Source organism: Lissotriton helveticus, chromosome 6 (assembly GCF_964261635.1).
Source record: "Lissotriton helveticus chromosome 6, aLisHel1.1, whole genome shotgun sequence".
NCBI classification, from domain to species: Eukaryota; Metazoa; Chordata; class Amphibia; order Caudata; family Salamandridae; genus Lissotriton; species Lissotriton helveticus.
Genome location: NC_136067.1, coordinates 444,495,040 through 444,509,480, shown reverse-complemented (window position 1 = coordinate 444,509,480; position 14,441 = coordinate 444,495,040). Strand labels below are relative to the sequence as shown.

General features: G+C 38.4%; 1 long non-coding RNA gene across 1 annotated transcript; it reads right to left on the bottom strand.

Annotated features, from left to right (window-relative positions):
* Positions 1-7,123: 7,123 nt before the first annotated feature.
* Positions 7,124-8,016, bottom strand: LOC144761397 (uncharacterized). Its single transcript, XR_013595702.1, has 3 exons — positions 7,927-8,016; positions 7,757-7,842; positions 7,124-7,367 (listed from the first exon to the last, which is right to left on the bottom strand). It is a non-coding gene; the product is annotated as an uncharacterized LOC144761397 (long non-coding RNA).
* Positions 8,017-14,441: the final 6,425 nt, after the last annotated feature.

Sequence of the window (14,441 nt, the reverse complement as noted above, 5' to 3'; positions counted from 1 at the left end):
AGGACGTAGGCTAAAATGGTCAAAAATAGTCCCTGAAACTTTCTTGCAGGAAGTACTAAGCAGGGTTGAAGATGATGTGGCCATATGCCTAGAGAAGCAAGCTCAAAGTACACATGTGGTTATTGCTTTTGATAACATTTGTAGACAAATAAACCATAGTCTGCTTGCAGAAACCAGACAGCCAGATATAATGGCAAGAGATGGTTCAATAAAAGTTGTTCTAGGGCACACGCAGCTTTCTCAAAGCCCTGAAGGCCACTCCAAAAGATCGAGCACTAATAGCTAGCACAAGATTTGCTTACAAAAAAGCTATTCACGAAAGGAAAAAAGAGCTAAAAGATGAGGCTTGGACACAATTACTTGCCCCAGAGGTTTTAAAAAACAGTGGTCAGTTCTGGAAAATTATAAATCAACAACTGTTCTCGGCTGATGAGAATACTTCCCTCGAGCCCAATATACCAGATGAGGGATTGATAGCGCACTTTGGGAACATATATTGCACCCCAGGCTCTGAGAATCACACGACTATTGATCTTCCCAAAATTGAGGGTTCCCCTGTGACCTTTGAGGTCATAGAAGTGGAAAGAGCGATAGAACAGACTTTAAAAAAATAAGGCACCAGGCCCCGACGGGGTCTCTGCCGACTTTTTTAAATGAGCTCTGAAATTCTGGTCCAAGATCTTGTGTAGTGTTTTTAATGCTTTGAACCAAAATAACATACCGGTATCCTGGAAGAAATCCATTATTATCCCGGTCTTTAAAAAGGGAGATAGGCAGGACCCCTCCTGTTATAGGCCTATCTCCCTAATCGACTCATCGGTCAAAATCCTGGGACGGATTATTTTGCACAAAATAAAGGATTGGCTTGATGATAGAGGGGTCCTGTCGAATGCACAATATGGCTTTAGATCCAAAAGGAGCACATTAGACCAATGCCTTAACCTACAATTACTATTAGACAAATACACAAAGGCAAAGGAGGGGTCAATGTACCTGGGGTTCATGGACCTCTCCTCGGCATTTGATCTTGTAAATCGGTCAAAGTTATGGCAAATCCTGTTAAATTTGGGTTTTGACCAGGCTCTGGTTAACCTCTTGGCGGATTTACACTCTGGCTTATTGGCTTCCGTACGGGTCACTGCTGAGGGGCGCTGTTCCAGCCATTTTAACTCAGAGAGAGGGGTCAGGCAAGGGTGCATCCTGGCCCCCCTCCTTTTTACGGTACATATCAATGCCCTGGAGCCGGCGCTGAAGGAGGAAACACACGACACACCGCGTATAGGGGAACTTGGTATTCCAGTTCACCTTTACGCGGACGATGCTGTTCTTCTTTCACGTACAGGGGTTGGATTACAACGGCTGCTAGATGCCTTTGGGAATTTTATGAGGTCCCTGGACCTTAAAATTAATGCGAAAAAGTCACAAGGTATGATCATGGGGAGGAGTTCCAGGAAGAAACAAGTTAAAACCTTTTTTTGTTGCGAGGAAGAACTTAGCAGAGTGCCCACATTTCCATATTTGGGGATCATCTTTGACGAGAGAGGGAACTGGGGCCCTAAACTTAAAAATAGAAATATTGCCTTTGCACGAACAACTTTGGCACTTCTGGGCTTCACAAAAAAAACTGGGGGCAAGGCCAATAGAAGCCATAATGAAGATGTACAAAGCCAAATGCCTTGCAGTCGCCACATATGGTAGCTCAATATGGGGCTACAGTGCCCTAGATCGTATGCAGGTGACTGAGAACAAATTTATGAGATCTGTCCTAACAGTGCCACAGTCCACTCCCTCCTACACCATCCATTCTGAGTTGGGGTAAGGCATCATTTCTGACAAGATAAAAATGGCTCCTTTAATATGCTGGATGAAGACCTGGTTGAATCAGGAAATCTCCTTTAACCACATTACCATGAAAGATTGTCTCCTACTAGAAAATGTTAGTAAAATTCGGTGGCTGACATATATTAAAAATAGTTTTTATAAACTAGGGAGACCGGAGCTTTTCTCCTCATCAGAGTTAATAACATCTAAGGATATTACACAAATTAAGGGTGCTATGTCACAGATGCTGGCATTGGAGAGAGAGGACTTAGAACTAAGAAAACCCACTGTAAGGGCTAACCTCATCTTAGTTAATTCATCAGGATCCGAACTTTACCTTAACATGGTGAACCGCCCCTATCACAGGCATCTTTTAACCCGCTTTCGTTTTAATTTGATCCACTTGAACCTAGGCTACTTCCCTAAATGGAGTACCCCAGAAAATGCTATGCCATGTAACTGTGACAACTTTTCCACTCAGAACACAATGCATTTCTTGATGTTCTGTGGACATTATACGGAATTAAGGAAGACATTTTTGGTTCCTATACTCAAAGAGGCAGGGTTCTTGCAAGTTAAGCCTGCTCTCTTGTACTTACAATTACTAAATAGCCACCGTATTATTTTTCATGTTGCCAGTTTCTTAGTGGGTGCTGCCCGGATCAGGAAAAGGATTAATTGTACCTAAATGAATTTGGTTGTTGCTAATTAGAATGATGTTATCTCATCCTGTAAAATTGATAGCGAAGGTAACTAAATTGATTGATGGTTTTTTATATTCTGATTTTATGAAATCTTATGAACTTTTTAGGAAATTTTTAATGGTTACAAATTTTCTATTTTATTAGTGTAAATAATGTGTTTTTGTATCGTACCGTTGCCTTTTTATGATATTGATTTATCGAAATAAAGTATTCTGACTGACTGACTGACTGATTACAGGAAAGGGGTGATCACAACAGCGTAGTTCCTTGCTCCTCCATCCAACTGCTGACACACAGAGGGCGGGAGTAAAGCAGTACTCAATGTCACATCTAGTGCTCTTCAATCACTGTCCCACCACATCCGGAAAATCCTGCACTAGGCTCAGTGCAGTTGGTCTGCCCAAAAGCTTTACTGACTTACTATATACAGCACCCAGACATGCAGTGTGTTGCTAGCAGATCCCTTCCACTGTAGCAAGAAGGAACAGGCAGGAACCATTTTCATGGATTTATTTTACCAATGTTTTGCACAATTAAACTGATTTATTTGTGTGCCAGTCAACCTTTTAGCTCTATTGAAAAGGCCTCATCCAAAATGCAGACAAAGGACTTATTTCTCCATATGCCAGGAATATTAATTAGTAATTTTTGTTTAGTCTTGGCTGTAGTCTGGAAGTCATTCTGACTGGACTCTGTGTTAGGTCCTAGGCCAGAATGTGGCTGCGTGTGTGTGTGTTCATTTCAAGATATGTTTAAGACTGTGTAACGTGCTTCCTCAAAAGAGAACTGTTTGAGCCTCATTCTAAGCTAGGCCATGCTCGAGCCCTAAGCAAAATTTGCAAAACTGCTTTCTCTGTGCAGCAGGATTGCCTTTTCTAGCGTGTTGATATTATATGTGCTTTTTGCTGATTTTCTATGTTTTTCATGGTTATTGCCATCCTTAGAGGAGCTTTTCTGCAAGATAATTGCCTTGGGTCTGTTAAGGGCTTAGGCCCCGTTATGCCCAAACACGTGGCTTTATTCTGCCTGCAAGAGGAGGGCCATTTGGTATTGCACATTGTTTTCTGGTTGGTTATATTTTGTTATCTGTGGCCCACAGAACGTGCTTCAGATTCGGTGCTATAGCATGCGTCTTACACATGGCGGGCATGTGAAGAATTGTGAGGGATTGTTACTCAGATGGAATATTTAAAACAATATCACTAGTTGTCTGTAGGTCACTTGTATTGCTTCTTCTGAGTTCTGTGTGGTATTTGATATATATTCTCTTGGAAAAGTGAAGAAGGTTCACTTTGCAGGTTTGCATATGTTTTTCTATGACCATAAAGTATTGCCTATATCTTTTATACTCATGATCTACCTACCTCTTCCTCTTTCTATAGCTATGTACCATTTCTTCCGGCTACCCAATCTTTACGTATTTACCTTATGTCTCTCCTCATGAAACCTATCACTACCTGATTTCTAGTTCTACTTCACCCATCTCAATATAATGTGCCTTTACCTCTCTGTTCACCTCTTCTTTACCCCCAGCCTTCAGTTGGTTCTATCCACCAGAACTAGGGATCACTGTCTAACTAGAGTAGTGCACACAAAGAAAGAGGGCAGGTAGGACAAGGTGGCAAAAGGTACTTGTATTCAGGGAAAAGTGCACAATTTGTGAAGGAGATAAATTTAATTTCTTTTGAGTGATTTGCAAAAATTTTTATGGTTGATATGCAAAATGTATTTATTTACTGTTTCTGATTAGAGGTCTATTCTCTAAGGCAGCGGTCAGAGCAGCTCTTCCTCTTGATGTTCTATTCCCAGAGATCCCAGTCTTACCCTTTCCCCTTGACTGTGTACTAGATTTCTGATTTATGAGATGATCAGAGTCAAGGACATAGCTGGATGGGAAAGAATAGCTAACTAAATTGTGCAGGGCGTTAAGACTGCAAGTAAGTATTCAGATTTCAGAACTGCAGTGCTTCTAGTCTTTACCAATGTTACTGGCTCTAGATACTTTAAAATGCTTCATTTACCAAACATTTCTCTACAAATGAGACCTCTGAAAGTAACCACATGATGGTGTTTCATGAAAGTGCACGCCCCGTTAATGTTGGCCACTTTTTTTGGCAGTGCCTGTGCCAAATTGTGATCCCAATCCGACCCTGAACAACGTGTCTCAGGTCTGCATCAAGTGCTTGAATAAAGGATGCAATACCTTGATTGGTTTGGCCACTGTTCACCATATTGAAGATGGCACTTTTGCTTTAGCTGTGGCAGAGAGGATCCCCCTGAGGTTGATCCAAATGCTTGTACCTGCACAATGCTTTTTTAATCTGCTGCCAGCCCACTGACATACGTTTGATGGTCTAAACAAGACTGGCAAATCAAATGATGACATATCAAATATATATGTGTGATAAGAGGACGACGCGAAAATAATCCATTGGGAAAATAGCCTAGCTTCCTGTATACCGAAAATCTGTTTTTAAAATCTTGGTTTGTCCTTACCCTTAAAAGTACATAATTTCCTATAGGTCAATGCATTTCCTTTAAATTCTATAATATTGTATACGGTAGTGTCGATGCATTCCTATCCTGCATAAATAACTATCAATCTTCTTGCAACTGGGCATCATGGAGAATGCGAGAAATGTGAATCCTGCAAAGATTCATTGCACGAACAGAAATACAGTTATTTACATGTCAAAAATGTTTAAATCAGTTTATGTTTTCACATTTTCACTGTTTGCTTTCAAACTCGTTATCTCTTCCTTTTGCTGCCCCTCATAAGTACGATACATTCTTCACTGCATTTGTTCAAATCAGAAATATAGGTTAGCTTCTTCTGATTGTTTGGTATCAGCCAAGTGATGAGAAAACAATTGAATGAAATGACAGTCAGTTATCATACATTGAAACGTATTACCTTATAAGTGTATGCTGAAATATTAAAAATATATAATTTTTCATTATGCAGTCCTTCGTTATTTCAAAGTACAACAAAGAGCTTAAGTCTAGTGATCACGACGCAGAGTAACCTTTTATTACCATTTACTATTGAACGGCATTGTATCGTGTGCATCTGAAAATGGAATACAAAAGGAATGCAGTTGCGTTTTTTAGCATTTTCATAGCAGTACACGAATTCAGTCACGCATAGGTGCGGTACTTTATTTCTTCAATTCAAAACTGTCCTTCCTTTGGTATCATCTTGCAATGTAGGAAGATCAGAGGCTTTCTTTGCAGTCAAGCAAATCGTTAAACGAGGCAAGGGTCTGAGATATGACCCAAATAAGGCTTGCCCGAATGGAGCTTGTCGAACTTTGAGCGCGTTCGGGAGCTTGAGAGTGGCTCAAAAGAAGCATTGTGTGTGGCCTAGAGAGCAGATGGAATCTGGGGGTTTAAAGGTGTATAGCCTCTGCTCAGCATGTAGGCCGATTCATTAAAATGCCTGGGGTAGCGAATGTGACATCACATGCCCTTTCACTCAATTGAGACATCACATGATCTTTAGCCATGATGACATCACAGAAATAGGCATAATTAGCCCTGATTTGGCAACAGGAAGTGACATTTAGGACGTGGATGAAAGATTATAAAAAATAAACTAGGACGGGCTACTGACACAAATCCTTGTGCTTTCTTCTGTTTTTGTAATGCATTTAGGACTGCTATGCAAATGTTTTACCAGCATAGCTGGTATTATACTGCCCGGGACAGTTAAAAAATGAAAAATCAGCTGGTACTTTTTCCACAATGAAATCGTAACAGCCAATGCAAAACAAATTCAATGCAAACTATTTTACAGCTGTCTAAACTAACACTATTTGACTATTATAGTACACCGAAGTAGAATAGCCCTGTTATAAAAATAGGTTAAGGATTAAGGTAAGTTTTGCTATGCAAAACCCAGTGGCGTCGGAAGGGGAGTGCGGTGGGTGCGGGCCGCCCCGGGTGTCATCACTGACGGGGGCAACAAAATGGCAAAAATATGTGTCTTAAACACATATTTTTGTCATTTTGTCAAGCAAGGGGTGACAAGAAATTTTCTGCACCGGGTAGCACCTGACCTTGCTACTCCACTGGCAAAACCTGACTTGATGGCACAAGCTAAAACAATTTGGTCTTTGAAGTGAGTACTGTCTGTTATGTCGGAACGGAAGTAAACACACCACACGCAAGTATGACAGTTCAACGTCCTGTCCACACCAGGACCTTTTTATTCACAATGAAACCCCACCCCCAATTAACCAATTAGCATTCCGCTCTACATATACTACAGGTGATCTACTGCTACCCCTTCGGGTGCTGGAAATGGCGAGGCGATGGCGGTGCCTACATAAATATGGGACCCCCTCTAGTTTTACTTTGTTGGTCGGGGAAAGAGGGGAACAATATAACATCAAAGACACAAAACTTCCCTCACGACCTCTTAATTTTTACAAATCACAATGTTACTACTTTTAACAAAATTTATCAACACAAGGTGGAGATTTTTCTGATTTAGAATATTTTATTATTTTATATTTTCGTTTTTTTGTTATTTCTTAGTATTATTCTTATTCAATTTGAGACATTATTTTACAAAAAATATACATACTTCAGCATTAGAAAACTTAATGTACAGATACCAAACAGAGAAAGCAAAAACTAATACATATTTACCAAAGATTCATACACACACTTTCATACACTCCACATTCATGCCTAATTCTGTATCGGAGGAATCACAAGTTGTTGTGTGATAAGTACGCAAGGTCGACGCGTTTCGGTGGGATGAGACCACCTTCCTCAGGACCTCTTAGCAGAATCCCCAATCTTTCCCAACAAAAATCATATGCTCTGTATGGATATCTGTAATAATAAAATAGCATTGAGTACAGTAATTACTATGTATCCATTTCATATTATTACATGTTTCTAACATATACTCTATCATTTCTACAACAATAACAATTAAAAACACACCCTGTGAAGAATTCATAACATGATTATTCCTGTTTCAGTATATTTCTTTATAACCTTTGTCAGATTGCTTCACTAAACAGCAATACCAGCACAACTGTCATAACTCAAATGTCCAAAGAGCACCATGGATATTTAGAATATCTCGAATATTTAAGTGAATAACGAGGTGATAAAGGGAAGAGTAGAGGATAAGAGTACACTATTTCAAAAAGAACTAATTAGAAAAAACATTTCATTTACATATTTATATTTCACAGGTTATGTATTATTCTTACCCTGATCAATCTGTGAGGACTCACCACTTCTGTTTAAACTTCATATATTTGTCAAGGTGAGTACTGTAGGGTATACCTATGACATTCTGTAAAGAGTGAATACTGCTTTAGAAAATCTGCTCTAAGTTTCAAAACTTCGTTTCTATTTACAAACCCCGCTATACGCTTACCTACGTGGACTTATTCCTAGGTAAACCACTCTGGAAAGTAGCGAACTGTCGCCTTTTGTTTGTATGGATTACTTGAATAAATACGTTTCTGTAAGAAATATTAAAAGAAAAATGTTGCTAGGCCTAGTCAGCTACACCACCGTGATTACATTACTGGTTACAAAAGGAGACTAACCTTTTACATAGATGAATCGCCATTTATATTTTGTTCATTTTGTATTTTTCTGATCTTTTAGATGTTTTTCTCTAAATCTGTAGCAGTCCACTAATATTTTGAAGACTGAAAACGAGATAACAAGCACGCATTACTTAGAATGCATTTCGTTTCTATTCTTTATAGTGTAATCGTTTTTAAATAGCAGTTGATTTATATAGTCCCAATCCTATAATTTAAGTTAAGTGCAATATTATCGTGATAATGCAACTACATTTTAGTATGGCCCCTGAATTATATCTGAGCTTAGTATATGCATCTGAAAACATGGCATCAGATTCACTCATAACAGGAAGCCACATGTTGTAATATTGAGACTCCACGTATATTGAGACAGTTAAGCTTGCGCAATCTACAGAAAATGGTTCATATCTACACTGCAAATTATATGCCAACACGTTTTAATAGTGGGTCCTACAGTCGATTTTCTGTTCAAATATACGCATTTAAAACGAGCCCCAGACCACACGGCAAAGCGCATACCCTTTATCGAACTCAGCGTTCTAACGTATAATCATTCAAATATCTCTCCCGCACATTTACCGTTGCTGGCTTACCTCAGACGTCGGGCAGCGTGGACGCCGAAAAGACCACGTTACATCATCCCATAGGTTTGGACGACAATGCGCGCGAGGGTTTGTTTAAGTAATCTAATTTTCGCGCCAAACCTGTCTCGTCTAGATTGGAAAGTGGCTTGAAACACAAGCGCCATTTGTAAGTGGTGAAACCAGATTCAGTGCGCCCATATTATGTTTTATAGTCACGAATATTAATTTTTTGTTTATCCGCTCGATGTGATGTTATGTCGAGCAAGATATAAAGTTTGCATTTAGTATTTTTAAATAAAAACAGTTTCTGTCTATGACGCATTAACGTATAATGTTAGCAATACACCTAAGACCATCATGGCCGCCATTTTAGGACGGGATCGGATTCTGACATACATACCAACATTCAAGTTTTTTTGAATGTCGAATTACAATGCGTGTATTATGTTGGTGCGAGCGTCATTGTGATTTAGGGTCTCATTTTAAAGCTACCATTATTTTCGCAAATTATAAGCAGAGATTTACATCGGTTTATACAAATCTAATATGAATTTTGAAAGTATAATTCAATTATAGTTGTTATATATCTCTGCCTTATTTTGAGCTATTCCAAGAAGTATAAAAAACAAGAACAATTATTTTGTAAGTATCAACTAGCTGCTATTAATGATATTAATTCTTATTTAATCAAAATCGATCTCGAAACTGGTTTATATGATACCTACCCATTAGCTTACGTATTGCATACTCCTAGCTGGAGAGGACATATGCATGATGACATATTGCCATGATTACTGGTTGTCTCCTAGACCCCGCACAAAAGCGTGTCTACAAATTGATGTCCAAAATCCTGATATTCCCATTTATTAATCCTGGCAAAGTTCTTACAAAATCAAAACAGGAGATAACCCATGCTATTGTTCAAGGTATGAGGAGATTTCTTATTCTGTTATATACCAAGAAATGTTTTCATTTAAGCCCAATCTTACGGTGTCCAAACGAAAAATCCAAAAACATTCTCGTTTTTTTCTTGTCCTTTCCATTATTTCGCCATTTTTGTGTTGAACTTTTTCAAGAATACTCCATTTAAGATCTGATTCTTTATGATTCAAGTCAATACAGTGTTGAGTAAGAGGTGCTGTCAATTTGATGGTTCTTACAGCAGATTTATGTTCACTAAACCTCTGTCTAAACTCTCTTCCTGTTTCGCCAATATATGCGAGTCCACAGGGACATAAAATGTAATAAACAATGTTTTACTTCTACAGTTAGTAAATGATCTTAATGTAATATTCACATTGTTATGTTGCAAAGTATCGCTAACTATCGCGGAGTCACAGGCATGACAATTGCCACATCTATGATTTCCATGAATAGCATCCAGACCCGTCAAAGTTGTCTGTATTTCCCGTGGTCGAGGTTTATTCCTTGTGTGGACCAGCCGGTCTCTAAGGTTTCTATTGCGTCTGTAGGTTACCAGGGGTTTCTCCAATGGTGTCTCACCATATATATGTATTAGTTTTCGCTTTCTCTGTTTGGTATCTGTACATTAAGTTTTCTAATGCTGAAGTATGTATATTTTTTGTAAAATAATGTCTCAAATTGAATAAGAATAATACTAAGAAATAACAAAAAAACGAAAATATAAAATAATAAAATATTCTAAATCAGAAAAATCTCCACCTTGTGTTGATAAATTTTGTTAAAAGTAGTAACATTGTGATTTGTAAAAATTAAGAGGTCCTGAGGGAAGTTTTGTGTCTTTGATGTTATATTGTTCCCCTCTTCCCCGACCAACAAAGTAAAACTAGAGGGGGTCCCATATTTATGTAGGAACAGTCACGGTTTTTTAACTGTGGGATTAGTCGGTTGATCAACTGACAATAATTGATGATTAAACTTTTGCGGTCTGCTTTGTTTCAGTAATTCAGCACGATTGCATATCTCAAAAGAGCTATTAGTAAGCTCTCTTTTCTGACCTTTTATTCTTTTCTATCCACTATACTTAAAAGAACTAGTCCTATCAAAAAAGTAGAACTTCTTATATTAGTTAAGTTCAACAATGGACAGATTAGAAACATTTGGTTTCTCTGATGCAGAATTTAGTTCCCTACTAGGTCATGTAGTAGATAAAAATAGCACAAATGAAACCGCACCAGGTGACAATAGTGAATGGCAGAATCTACTCAATTTAAGAAAAAGAGCAAAACGCATTGAATCACACGCATATTGTATGCGGGAATATCTAATAGCAGGGGTCATACCATCTGGCCTCAGGGTAAGAAATGCCCCAGCACTATTCATCGAGATAAGAAAATTCCTGGAGCGATGGTCACTAATATCAAATCGTTGCTCCAGGGATTGGATGCTATTGATAATTGAGACTGCGAGGGATATCTTGATAACTGTCAATGAAGAAATTCTAAGATTAGAAGAGAAACTCAACTCATCCAATGCAGTTGAGGATGCAAAGAACAAACTTGATAAAATACAATCTGACATGAAAGATTTTGAAACCTACTTGACAAACAAAAAGCCTGAAAAACTGAAAAATGATGTATGTTGGTTCTCTAAAGAGAAGATTTATCCTTATCTAAACCCAAATTACTATCAGGCTAGTAACCCAGGAGATTATACACCAAATTTTAACTATAGAAAAAATTACACCAATTTCTCTGATACTGGGTCGTCAGAATCTGATAATGACAATTATCCACATCCGGGTCCTAGTGGAGCACGTTTCAATTCTGGACCGTTTAGAGGTAGGGGGGTCAACGTAACTTCCAAAATAGAGGTTTTTTGTCGAGAGGCCCCTACAGGGGCAAACAAGTCCACTGGCAACAAAACAGAGGTGGCCCCCATATGTCGAGTCCTCAACCACAACAACAATATGTGAAAACAAGGAACCAACAATATTGGTAGTAGAGGAGGATAAAAACATCAATAGTTGTAGAGAAATACTTCCCATTTACAACTTATCGTCAACTGTGTTGAGGGATGAAGAATCAGCAGTTCTTAGCAAGGGATTATCGTTTGTTCCCTTCACCTCTATTGACAAATTCAAACTACATTCAGATCTTCACGCCTTTTTTAGAAAAGTACGACTGAAGAAATATTTTGAAGGTAGAGATGCATTAGATGAGACAGACAATCTTTCAAACTGTAAACCTCCATCGACCTTTACTCCAACCCTTGATATGGTTGGCCCAGAGGTACAAATTTTTGAACGACAGGTACTGTTAGACATAACTAGGCTACTGTCTGGTCCCCAGAGATCTAATTTTAATCTAACTAAACAGGAGACCATAGCTCTAACAGACCTAGAAAATAATTCCCAAGTGGTGATAAAGCCTTCTGACAAGGGTGGGGGTATTTCTGTTTTTAATAAATCTGATTATGACAGAAAAATGAAAAACATGTTATCCAACACGGAACACTATAGACCGGCTAACAACAGAGAAGTGCAAAGACTCGTAGTGTCGATTAACGAAATGACACGTGTTGCATTAGAGGAGGGACACATATGTGACAAAGAATATCAGTTCTTAAATAAATCATGTCCAGTTACACCGGCGATGTATGGTCTCCCTAAGACGCATAAGAATGTAAAAGATCCACCCATGCGTCCAATAATCTCAACTATAGGCTCCAGCACTGAGCCTCTTTCCAAGTATGTGGACACATTTTTGTGTCCTCTTACACACAAATATGAGTCCTTTGTCCGTGATACAGGTGACATGATCAAGAAAATTGAAGGAATGCCATTTGATCCCATGACTGATTTCCTAGTAACGCTTGACATTGAGGCGTTGTAAACCAACATTCCTCAATGTCAAGCGTTGCAGTCAGTCTCCTCACTCTTACAGAGATACCCTGACAATAGACCGGATGCATTTATTATGCAATGTTTGGAGGTGGTTCTCCTAAATAATTATTTTGAGTTTGATGGCAGTTTCTACAAGCAGACAAAGGGCACAAGCATGGGAGCATTATGTGCCCCAAGTGTGGCTAACACATATATGGGGGAATGGGAAAGAAAAAATATTTTTAACTCAGCTGCCCCTTTTTTTTAGAATGTCTCGGTCTGGCGACGCTTTATCGACGACATTTTCTTTATTTGGCAAGGCAATATAACACAACTTGAGGAATATGTTTTATGGCTGAATGCAAGCGACCAGAACTTAAAATTTACCTCAAATTTCAGTCGCAGTCGAGTCGAATACCTAGATATAGTGATTGAGGGTAAGGATGGCATTCTGCAGGTAAGTCTCTATCGTAAACCGACCGCAAAAAATACCATCCTTCAATTTGGGAGTTTTCATCCCCATTGTCAAAAAGGACTCGATTCCCTTTGGGGAATTTTTACGCATTCGTCGTAATTGTACTTCATTGACTGATTATAACACCCATAGCATAGCCTTGAAAAAAAGACTAGTAGAGAGAGGTTATCCACATCGCTTGGTTCGCCAAGCTCAGAAAAGAGCGAAATATTACGATAGAGATGCCTTGCTTAATAGTAATAGATCTAAATCTCAGAATAAGATAACTTGTGTTATAAATCACTCGACACTTAATTACAGAATAAAAAATGTTATTAACAAGAATTGGAGAATTCTTGAGGTGGAGAGTGAGACACCATTGGAGAAACCCCTGGTAACCTACAGACGCATTAGAAACCTTAGAGACCGGCTGGTCCACACAAGGAATAAACCTCAACCACGGGAAACACAGACAACTTTGACGGGTCTGGATGCTATTCGTGGAAATCATAGATGTGGCAATTGTCATGCCTGTGACTCCGCGATAGTTAGCGATACTTTGCAACATAACAATGTGAATATTACATTAAGATCATTTACGAACTGTAGAAGTAAAAACATTGTTTATTACATTTTATGGCACGACACGGAGGCCAACATTATGCAATAAATCCTTTATTGCCACCACTCAGCAGCAAGAAAAAACACAACATTTTCTTAGAATACAGAATATAGAACTTCTGAGAACATTCCAAACTCAATAAAACTCCTCTCTTGTATGTACTCTTCCTTCTTTTATTGCTGCTGCTCAAAGAGATAAGTACAATTTATTTTCTCAATAGAGATTAAATAAAATAATAATAAATAATAAATAATAAATAAAAGAGGAGCTTGATGATTTAGGCTCTTATAAAATTGTATAAATAGTATAATTGATTTCATTTAGGAATTGTATTTTAAAATGTTATATTTAAGTAACTTTGCCTTTAAAATAATGAAGGTTGTTATATCCTTTTACATTATATGTATTTTGTGTAGGGATATCTTGAATATCCTCAAGTTTTAAGACTTAAAAATATATATGTGCCATTTTACTCGTATAAAACCGTTTCTTCTCCTTTTTAATCTGTATGACTGAAACGATATACCAGGTTTGACAAAGGTGTTTGATAAATAAATTTGGGTTAGTTAACTTATTTTGAGCGTATATTATTATTAATATTGCGCTTTTAATCTTGAAGGCTCGAGCGCTCGAGCGCTTACTGTTAGTTTTCATTTTGTAGCGCGAGTCAGTTAGTTGTAGGATGCGCGAGTCAGAGGGTCTCGTGCGTGAGGAGAGCGCGAGTCGATAGAGCTCGAGCTTCTGTGACGCATGGATCCAATGCGAAGTCACAGAAGCTCTCCTGCGCGCGCAGTGTGATTTTGACTGTTTGGAAACGCTAACGAGGGTATTTTGGCATACGGGAGCCTTATTACTTTTAACGTTGCTAGGCA